Raw genomic sequence first — 11339 nt, forward strand, 5'->3', positions numbered from 1 at the left:
ATATTTTATTTTTAATAATTTTATTAATGTATGTGTCATGACCCGATTTTTGGGCAGGACTGACACTAAGACTTGGGTCACATAAGGCTCCTGAAACCTATAGTAAGCCTAATTATCTCTAACTTGACTATAAAGCCCAATAAAGTAGCCTAATTTTAAGAAAATAAATGGACAGAGTCTGATCATAAATTAAACTATCCAATGGGGAGCATTAACTCACTCGATCTATAAACAAATAAAATCAATAATATGGAGAGCTCAGTTCACTCTCACAATACTCAAATCACAAATATTCACATTTGGGAGCTTAGCTCCCTCCATCATTAACAATAATATTTTACATATCCAAGCAATCTCATATAATTAATTTTACAACTTAGAATTACGTTATTACAACCCAAGTAAAAAAATATATATAACTATTGGTTCATGCGGAATTTTAAATTTAAATAAAAGACAATAAATGTCAATTAAAATATTTTTCTGCTCAAACCTGTGAGGAAAGAAAGCAGGTTAATCTCAAATAAAACTACCTGTCACCTGAGAAAAAATAGTTTAACATGGATGAGTGTTTGACTTAGAGAGTAAGATATTGATTTTAAATATAATTTCTAAGATATTAATTTTAAATATAATTTCTATAACTACCTAAAACTAATGTATTTCTATGTATGAAATGTAACACGTTCACATAGTTCAAAACAATTCAACCAATTTTTGCACAAAAGATAATTTGGAGCACATACGCACCCATGTGGCACATCAATATATATATGGGAGTTGATCTCCTATACAGATCTCTTGATCTAAAACTTGCTAGGGAGGTCAACTCAAGCCGGTCTTTCGCTTAATAATCCAAATGCAAGGGCCAGCAAGATCAACTCAAAGCCGTGCTCACCCTGACTTATCCAATATATAAGGATTAGGTCCCAGCGAGTCAAGCTCCAGCCACGACTACCCATCCTACCTATGTCTATATCCACACCAAACTCATGCCAACACACACACACCGCTCCAAGTTATCTTAAGGTGACATTCAAAAATAAATTCAATAACATATGCAGTAAAGGAGCGTGCCTAGCATTTAACTAATTATATACATATATATAAGTGAATGCATGAGCATGTCTTGAATATAAATTAATAATATTGAAATTACAAATAAAATCAATATCAACTCATCGATTATCCAATTGTCACTGGGGCGGCTGAGAAGATAAGGAAGGTTGACTCGGATCACCTAAACAATCATATTCAAGAACTTTATCAATATTAACTCTAATCAAGGAACTAAAGAGTCTAAGATACCCTGAATTTATATAAGAAATTTGACAGAGTTTTCCCTGTACTTAGGATAGGAAGGTTGACTCGGATCACCTAAACAATCATATTCAAGAACTTTATCAATATTAACTCTAATCAAGGAACTAAAGAGTCTAAGATACCCTGAATTTATATAAGAAATTTGACAGAGTTTTCCCTGTACTTAGGACCTACCAAATCTGCAAAGTAACTCAACAAACACTCTTCAATCCAAAAGGCCTCAAACTCATGACACATCAATGACACAATGCCCCTCCTGGGCCTGCCAAACCAGTCAATTCTCATATAACTATACAGTTCAGCTATTTAGCTTAAAACTAATATTTTACAAAAACTATCCAAATTAACTCTAAAAATTCTATAATCATTCCCTACAGTCCTTAACAATGCCATTCTACTATTATAATTAGAATTATAATTTTATAGCTACCCACGAATATTTTATGAATTTTTATTCTAAGCTCAATATTAGGTAAAAAAGAGAAATTTAGAGTTCGAATTTATCTATGCCAATTTTGACACTTGAAACACGTTCGAGACATTTGAAAATAGTGGAAAGCATTGTAATATTGAACAACCAGTGTGTTTAGCCCGAAAATTTTGGAAAAATTGTAAAAAACTCAAAAAAATTTATGGACTCCAAAAATATTTTCAAACTTGCCATGTGGTCTTTAAATTAATTTTTAAAAATTATTAAACTTAATTACCTTGAAAAATAAAAACCCAATTTTTAATACTCAGAAAATTCAAATTAAAATATGACAATATTTAATACATTAAAATATCAAAATTTACATATAAAATAATTATTTAAAAATTTGAAAAGTTATAGTATATATTGAATTAAGTGATAAATTTAATGCTATGTATACAGGATATGATAATTAGTTAAAAATTAAATTAGTATGTTGAATAATTAGTTAAAAGTAAATTACAGATGATATATATTTCATTTTTTGTGATAATTTTAGTGATATATTATATCAATTTTTTTTTAAATTTTAAAACTAAAAATTAAGAGTATTGCAACACCCTTTTTATTTACATTTTTATTATGAGTGTAATTATTTTTTTATTTTTATTGTGCTTTAAACTTATTTATAATATTATAAAATTTATTTTATAATATATGACAATTTTATCTTAGTAGGTAATTCTTACTCTATTTTAAATTAATAGGAAAATTTCACATAATGTAAATCTATATACAACAATTTAATAAATATAGCACATACATTTCAATTAGAATTTTGTATTTATAATTTTATGTACCAATGATTAAAAATTTGTATGCCCCACTTTTTATGTATTTACAATGGCTTTTAAAGCCAATAAGTGAGTCATGGGCAGTATTTGTATTGGGAATGCTTGAGTAGAGAGAATAAATTCTTAACATCCCTACAATCTGTATTGTAGTAGTATTGCTTTTGAAATCGCTAACACAAATGGTATTTTTGGTGTATACAAACTGAATTGGTCAATTGATGTAACAGGTCATAAACGTTACTCCTAAAATCTCTAACTAAAATGGTGTTTTTAGTGTATATAAACTGAACTTAATACTTGATATGATAGTCATGAAACCGCTATTCCAATTGATAATTTTTATTATACCATATTATTTTGATAAATAGTTCACATTTTACATTGTAACAGTAAATAGTTTTTAAAATTATATTATTTAAATAAATAATCCAATAAAATAGAGTTGTATTTACTGGTTAGGGATAACAATTGTCACAGAACATAACTCAATTCGTTCCGCATTCGTTCCGCATCTGATCAATTTTTCTCAACCTGTCTCGACTCTAATATTGTGAGTGGTAAAGAGAAGTCTCCCCACCTGAATCCCAAAACTCACCTCGATAATATTATAGTATTATTTTATTAAAAAATTAATTTATTTATGTGTGTTTAAGTACTTAAATATTATAATTTAAACAAAATATTTTATTAAAAATATTATATAATGGATACTTAAGTACCATTATATATTATATATTATTAAGATTATGTTTAAAAAAAATATATGAAACTTATATACTTAATTTATAATTTATTTTTTAATAAATAAATTTATATTGTATAACAATAAATTAAAAAAATTAAAAAGAAAAACAAAATCCCTACAAGAAATCCTTTCCTGACCTGATTCTCCACTTTCTCTTCTGCTGCACATTCATTGCAATTGCTCCATGTTCCTGATTTTGCTCCGTCACTCTCTGCTTTATCTATTTAACTTCTCACTTCTAATCAATTGCCCAATTTTAAAGATTTTAATTTAACTAACACGATGGGCATAACCTAAAAAATAAAAACTTAATGAAATTAATTTTAGGCCTATTTAATAATTGGGACTAACAGCAGCATTCATTACCTTTTCTACTTGTCATTGAAAAGTAAATTGATGATGTAAAGTGGAATAGGGCTTCGTAAATGGAAATTGTATGTTCTGAAGGTGGAAATAAATTGCCCCTTGGAATTGAATGACAGTGCTTTGGAATTGAAAATATTGAAAATGGCCATGAAATTAATATTAGCTTGATAAATGTCAATGCAATATTAAAAAATATTATATTATAGTAACTTGATTGGTAAGTGAATATATCATTTTACATATCATAAAAATTAAGTTTTCTTAATTACAATTAAATATTCTTCAAACGGTTTACCTATATAAAAAAAATGATTTATATATATGCAAAATTTTAAAAAATACTATATAATTTAACGCTTTTCAAGTAGAATTTTAAAATTAAGTTTCCGATAAAATGATACTTTATATGAAATTTAAAATAATTTAAAAATATTAGTATAATATTTAAAAAGTTAGACACTTTTCATGTGCCATATCAAGTACTCTCTGAGCTGAGACAAGGTCTCTATAGTTTGCATACATTCTCATAAGCATGTTGATTAATGGAAAGGTTTGGTATTTTTTATTCAATAGGCTTTTTTTTATTATTATTATTAATTGATTGATATCATGCGTTTCACTTGATAGAGTCTCACGCATCCAAAGATTAAAAAAATAATTTTCTTTTACTTATATTTTACTAAAATTATTTACAATTGAATTTTATTAATAAAATTTATTCATGTCTCAAAAATTATTATTTTTTTAACTATCAAAAATAAAATTTATTCGCATACGAAATGATATTTATTTTATTCAAATATTAGTTTATAATAAAATATAATTAATTACACCCGTCATCCCTCAATTTTGAAAGTTTTTTTAAGGGAATTTCACCTCTTTCTTTTAACTTTAGAAATTTTAATAAAAATTATTAAACTTTAATTTTACTCTATAAAAATGCAATACCAAGTTTTTAAGTCAGTGTTTAAAAAAATATAATTTGCCATTGATAGAATGCTTTTTAACTTTCAATTATTCTGTCTCTATTGTAATTTTATTATTATTGTTTAAATTTTATTTAGATAAAATAAAATTTTAATTTAATTAATACATGGATTACAATTGTTTAATTCAAATTAAATTTTAAAAAGTATTTTCATAATGAACATTACAAATAATTTTTTTAATAAAATTTAAATTAATAATTATAAATATAAAATATATAAATTGATAATATTTTATTATGATAAATTAATTTAACTTAAAAATTAAAAAAATAAATTTACATAAAGTCTCTCAATATATATTTTTCACTTTCTATTTAACGTATTTATTTTGTAGATTCTCATCCCATTTTGATGCCCATCTAGAAGTTGGCTGCACCACAAAGGGTTTATTCTTTTCTCTAGGAATGGCAACGGGGCATATTGGTGGTGGAAATCGCTACTCCGTTCCCCCTTCATAGGAGTTTAGGGTCGAGATAGTGACTTCCTTGTCGAGGAGGGAAAGGAAGCGGTATGTTTACCGTCAGAAGTAAAACGTCACGTTATAGAAATCGCTACTTGAATTGATGGTTTCAGTAGCAAAAAGTCATGTCATTTCATTGGAAAGTAATGAAATGGGATGGACATAGAAACCACCACTTGAACTGGTAGTTTAAATTTCAGAAATAGCATCAAAGCTACCCAAAATAGTTAGAAATGAAAATTTGATATGAAATTTATTCCTTCCTGCAATACGCATGGTTACAAATAATTTAAAAAGTCTTAACTAGTTTTAAAAAGAGCAACTCTCTCTATTAAATTTAGAGTCTTGCTTCTCTTGAATATAGGTTTTCCCTTCTCTTCTGCTCCAATATTTTTTTTCCTTAATTCATCATTTTTTATATTATATACAAGATTTTGGAGTTTCACTACCTTTGATTTTTCACATTAAGCTTTATTACAACTACGGTAAAATTTTAAACTTTAATGTAAATTATTATTGTGATTATTGTTGTGATATATTATTTAATATTTTATTTTTAATAATTTTATTAATGTATGTGTCATGACCCTATTTTTGGGCAGGACTGACACTAAGACTTGGGTCACATAAGGCTCCTGAAACCCATATAAGCCTAATTATCTCTAACTTGATTATAAAGCCCAATAAGGTAGCCTAATTTTAAGAAAATAAATGGACAGAGTCTGACCATAAATTAAACTATCCAACGGAGAGCATTAACTCACCCAACCTATAAACAAATAAAATCAATAATATGGAGAGCTCAGCTCACTCTCACAATACTCAAATCACAAATATCCACATTTGGGAGCTTAGCTCCCTCCATCATTAACAATAATATTTTACATATCCAAGCAATCTCACATAATTAATTTTACAACCTAGAATTACGTTATTACAACCCAAGTAAAAAAAAAATATAACTATTGGTTCATGCAGAATTTTAAATTTAAATAAAAGACAATAAATGTCAGTTAAAATATTTTCTGCTTAAACCTGTGAGGAAAGAAAGCAAGTTAATCTCAAATAAAACTACCTGTCACCTGAGAAAAAATAGCTTAACATGGATGAGTATTCGACTTAGAGAGTGAGATATTGATTTTAAATATAATTTCTAAGATATTAATTTTAAATATAATTTCTATAATTATCTAAAACTAATGCATTTCTATGTATGAAATGTAACAGGTTCACATAGTTCAAAACAATTCAACCAATTTTTGCACAAAAGATAATTTAGAGCACATACGCACTCATGTGGCACATCAATATATATATGGGAGTTGATCTCCTATACAAATCTCTTGATCTAATACTTGCTAGTGAGGTCAACTCAAGCCGATCTTTCGCTTAATAATCCAAATGTGAAGGCCAACAAGATCAACTCAAAACAGTGCTTACCCCGACTTATCCAATATATAAGGATCAGGTCCCAGCGAGTCAAGCTCCAGCCATGACTACCCATCCTACCTATGTCTATATCTACACCAAACTCATGCCAACAGACACACCGCTCCAAGTTATCTTAAGGTGACATTCAAAAACAAATTCAATAACATATGCAGTAAAGGAGCATGCCTAGCATTTAACTAATTATATACATACATATAAGTGAATGCATGAGCATGTCTTGAATATAAATTAATAATATTGAAATTACAAATAAAATCAATATCAACTCATAAATTATCCAATTGTCACTGGGGCGGCTGAGAAGATAAGGAAGGTTGACTCGGATCACCTAAACAATCATATTCAAGAACTTTATCAATATTAACTCTAATCAAGGAACTAAAGAGTCTAAGACACCCTAAGTTTATATCAGAAATTTGACAGAGTTTTTCCTGTACTTAGGACCTATCCAATCTGTAAAGCAATTCAACAAACACTCCTCAATCCAAAATGCCTTAAACTCATGACACATCAATGACACAATGCCCCTCCTGGGCCTGCCAAACCAGTTAATTCTCATATAACTATATAGTTCAGCTATTTAGCTTAAAACAAATATTTTACAAAAACTATACAAATTAACTCTAAAAATTCTATAATTATTCCCTACAGTCCTTAATAATGCCATTCTACTATTGCAATTAGAATTATAATTTTGTAATTACCCACAAATATTTTATGAATTTTTATTCTAAACTCAATATTAGATAAAAAAGAGAAATTTAGAGTTCGAATTTATCTATGCCAATTCTGACACTTGGAACACGTTCGAGATATTTGTAAATAGTGGAAAGCATTGTAATATTGAACAACCAGTGTGTTTAGCCTGCAAATTTTGGAAAAATTGTAGAAAACTTAAAAAAATTTATGGACTCCAAAAATATTTTCAAACTTGCCATGTGGTCTTTAAATTAAATTTTAAAAATTATTAAACTTAATTACCTTGAAAAATAAAAACCCAATTTTTAAGACTCAGAAAATTCAAATTAAAATATGACAATATTTAATACACTAAAACATCAAAATTTACATATAAAATAATTATTTAAAAATTCGAAAAGTTATAGTATATGTTAAATTAAGTGATAAATTTAATGCTATGTATACAAAATATGATAATTAGTTAAAAATTAAATTAGTATGTTGAATAATTAGTTAAAAGTAAATTACAGTTGATATATATTTCATTTTTTGTGATAATTTTAGTGATATATTATATCAATTTTTTTTTTTAATTTTGAAAGTAAAAATTAAGAGTATTGCAACACCCTTTTTATTTACATTTTTATTATGAGTGTAATTATTTTTTTTATTTTTATTGCGCTTTAAACTTATTTATAATATTATAAATTTTATTTTATAATATATGACAATTTTATCTTAGTAGGTAATTCTTACTCCATTTTAAATTAATGGAAAAATTTCACATAATGTAAATCTATATACAACAATTTAATAAACATAACACATACATTGCAATTAGAATTTTGTATTTACAATTTTATATACCAATGATTAAAAATTTGTATGCCCCACTTTTTATGTATTTACAACTGGCTTTTAAAGTCAACAAGTGAGTCATGGGCAGTATTTATATTGGGAATGTTTGAGTAGCGAGAATAAATTCTCAACATTCCTACGATCTGTATTGTAGTAGTATTGCTTTTGAAACAGCTAACACAAATGGTATTTTTGGTGTACATAAACTGAGTTAGTCAATTGATGTAACAGTTAAAATAGTATTTTTAGTGTATATAAACTTAACTTGATACTTGATATGATAGTTATGAAATCGCTATTCTAATTGATAATTTTTATTATACCATATTATTTTGATAAATAATTTAAATTTTACATTGTAATAGTAAATAGTTTTTAAAATTACACTGTTTAAATAAATAATCCAATAAAATAGAGTTGTATTTACTGGTTACGGATAACAATTGTTACAGAACATGACTCAATTCAATTCGTTCCGCATCTGATCAAATTATTCTCAACCTGTCTCGACTCTCGTATTGTGGGTGATATAGAGAAGTCTCCCAACCTGAACCCCAAAACTCACCTCGATAATATTATAGTATTATTTTATTAAAAAATTAATTTATTTATGTGTGTTTAAGTACTTAAGCATTATAATTTAAACAAAATATTTTATTAAAAATATTATATAATGGATACTTAAGTAACATTATATATTATATATTATTACGATTATGTTTAAAAAAATGTATATTATATATTATTAAGCTTTTGTTTAAAAAAATGTATGAAACTTATATACTTAATTTATAATTTATTTTTTAATAAATAAATTTATATTGTATAATAATAAATTAAAAAAAAAAAAAAAAACAAAATCCCTACAAGAAATCCTTTCCTGACCTGATTCTCCACTTTCTCTTCTGCTGCACATTCATTGCAATTGCTCCATGTTCCTGATTTTGCTCCGTCACTCTCTGCTTTATCTATTTAACTTCTCACTTCTAATCAATTGCCCAATTCTAAAGATTTTAATTTAACTAACAAGATAGGCATAACCTAAAAAATAAAAAACTTAATGAAATTAATTTTAGGCCTATTTAATAATTGGGACTAACAGCAGCATTCATTACCTTTTTCTACTTGTCATTGAAAAGTAAATTGATGGTGTAAAGTGGAATAGGGCTTTGTAAATGGAAATTGTATGTTCTGAAAGTGGAAATAAATTGCTCCTTGGAATTGAATGACAATGCTTTGGAATTAAAAATATTGAAAATGGCCATGAAATTAATATTAGCTTGATAAATGTCAATGCAATATTAAAAAATATTATATTATAGTAAGTAACTTGATTGGTAAGTGAATATATCATTTTACATATCATAAAAATTAAGTTTCTTTTTATCACAATTAAATATTCTTCAAACAGTTTACCTATATAAAAACTGATTTTTTTTAAAATATAAAAGTTATATATATATATATATATGGAAATTAAAAAAAAAATTACTATGTAATTTAACGCTTTTCAAGTAGAATTTTAAAATTAAATTTGTGACAAAATGATACTTTATGCGAAATTTTAAATAATTTAAAAATATTAGTATAATATTTAAAAAATTAGACACTTTTCACGTGCCATATATATCAAGAGCTGAGACAAGGTCTCCATAGTTTGCATACATTCTTATAAGCAAGTTGTCAATCGGATCTTCATTATCAAATCCTTCTTTAACTATAATAATGAGGTGCGAATATTATCTGACCCAAACTTAAAGTTGATTAACATTTTTAATATTTAAATTCATTTTAAATTAAATATTATTGCTTTAAAAATAATTAAATTCATTTAAGTTTGTAGATTTTAATTAATAATTTATCTAAAAGTATTTTTTAGTAATATTTTATATTTTAAAAAATTTAATAATTTTATAAAATTATTTATATAAATAAATTTGAGTAAATATGTAAAATTATTTATAAAATTTAATTATTGAATTGATGAAGCAATCAACAAATTCCCCTCTTGCGCACAACCTGAAATAAGGCTCATGAAAACTATAAAGTCTAGTCTACCCCTTATTTTCATTTGATTAAACAAACTGAATGCTTCAGTGACATTTCCAATACCCCACATGACCATTGATAATTGTTGTCTGTCCAAGAAATGATCGATTTCTCATGCATCATATCAAAAATGGAGCGAGCTTCATGAACATGACCATATTTAGCATACAATTTCATGACAACATTAGTAAAAGGAACTTCACGACAATTTAAAAGTCCAAATTTATAAGCCTTGTTGAAGAACGCAAGTGGTTAGAACATTTAGATATAATGGTTAATTAATGAAAAGGTTTAGTATTTTTTTATTCAATAGATTTTTTTTTCTTTTATTAATTGATTTTAAGAGTTTTTTTTTTTTTTTTAAAGAATTTCACCTTTTCCTTTTAACTTCAAAAATTCTAATAAAAATTCTTAAACTTTCATTTTACTCCATAAAAATGCAATACCAAGTTTATAAGTCAATGTTTAATATATATATATATATATATATATATATATGTATAATTTTACCATTGATAGAATGCTTTTTAACTTTTCAATTATTCTGTCACCACATTTAAATTGTAATTTTATTATTGTTGTTTATATTTGATTTAGATAAAATAAAATTTTAATTTTAATTTTAATTTAATTAGTACATGAATTACAATTGTTTAATTTAAATTAAAATTTAAAAAGTATTTTCATAATGAACATTACAATTAATTTTTAATAAAATTTAAATTAATAATAATAAATATAAAATATATAAATTGATAATATTTTATTATGATAAATTAATTTAACTTAAAAATAGAAAAAATAAATTTACATAAAGTCTCTCAATATATATCTTTCACTTTATATTTAACGTATTTATTCTATGGATTCTCATCCCATATGGAGGCTCATCTAGGAGTGGGCTAGATCACATTGGGTCTATTCTTTTTTCTATGAAAGATAACGGAGTAGGTCGGGGGTGGGGATCGCTCTTCCATCCCCACTTCATAGGAGTTTGGAGTTGAGATAGTGACTTCACCATCAAGGAGGGAAGGGCAGCGGTGTGTTTTCCAGCGTAGACTTTTCTTTTTATTTTTTTTTATTTTAATTTATTTTTATATAATATAAATGTATTCATTAAAAATATATTATAATTTTTAAACGTAATTTT

Source organism: Hevea brasiliensis, chromosome 1, assembly GCF_030052815.1.
Source record: "Hevea brasiliensis isolate MT/VB/25A 57/8 chromosome 1, ASM3005281v1, whole genome shotgun sequence".
Lineage (NCBI taxonomy): Eukaryota > Viridiplantae > Streptophyta > Magnoliopsida > Malpighiales > Euphorbiaceae > Hevea > Hevea brasiliensis.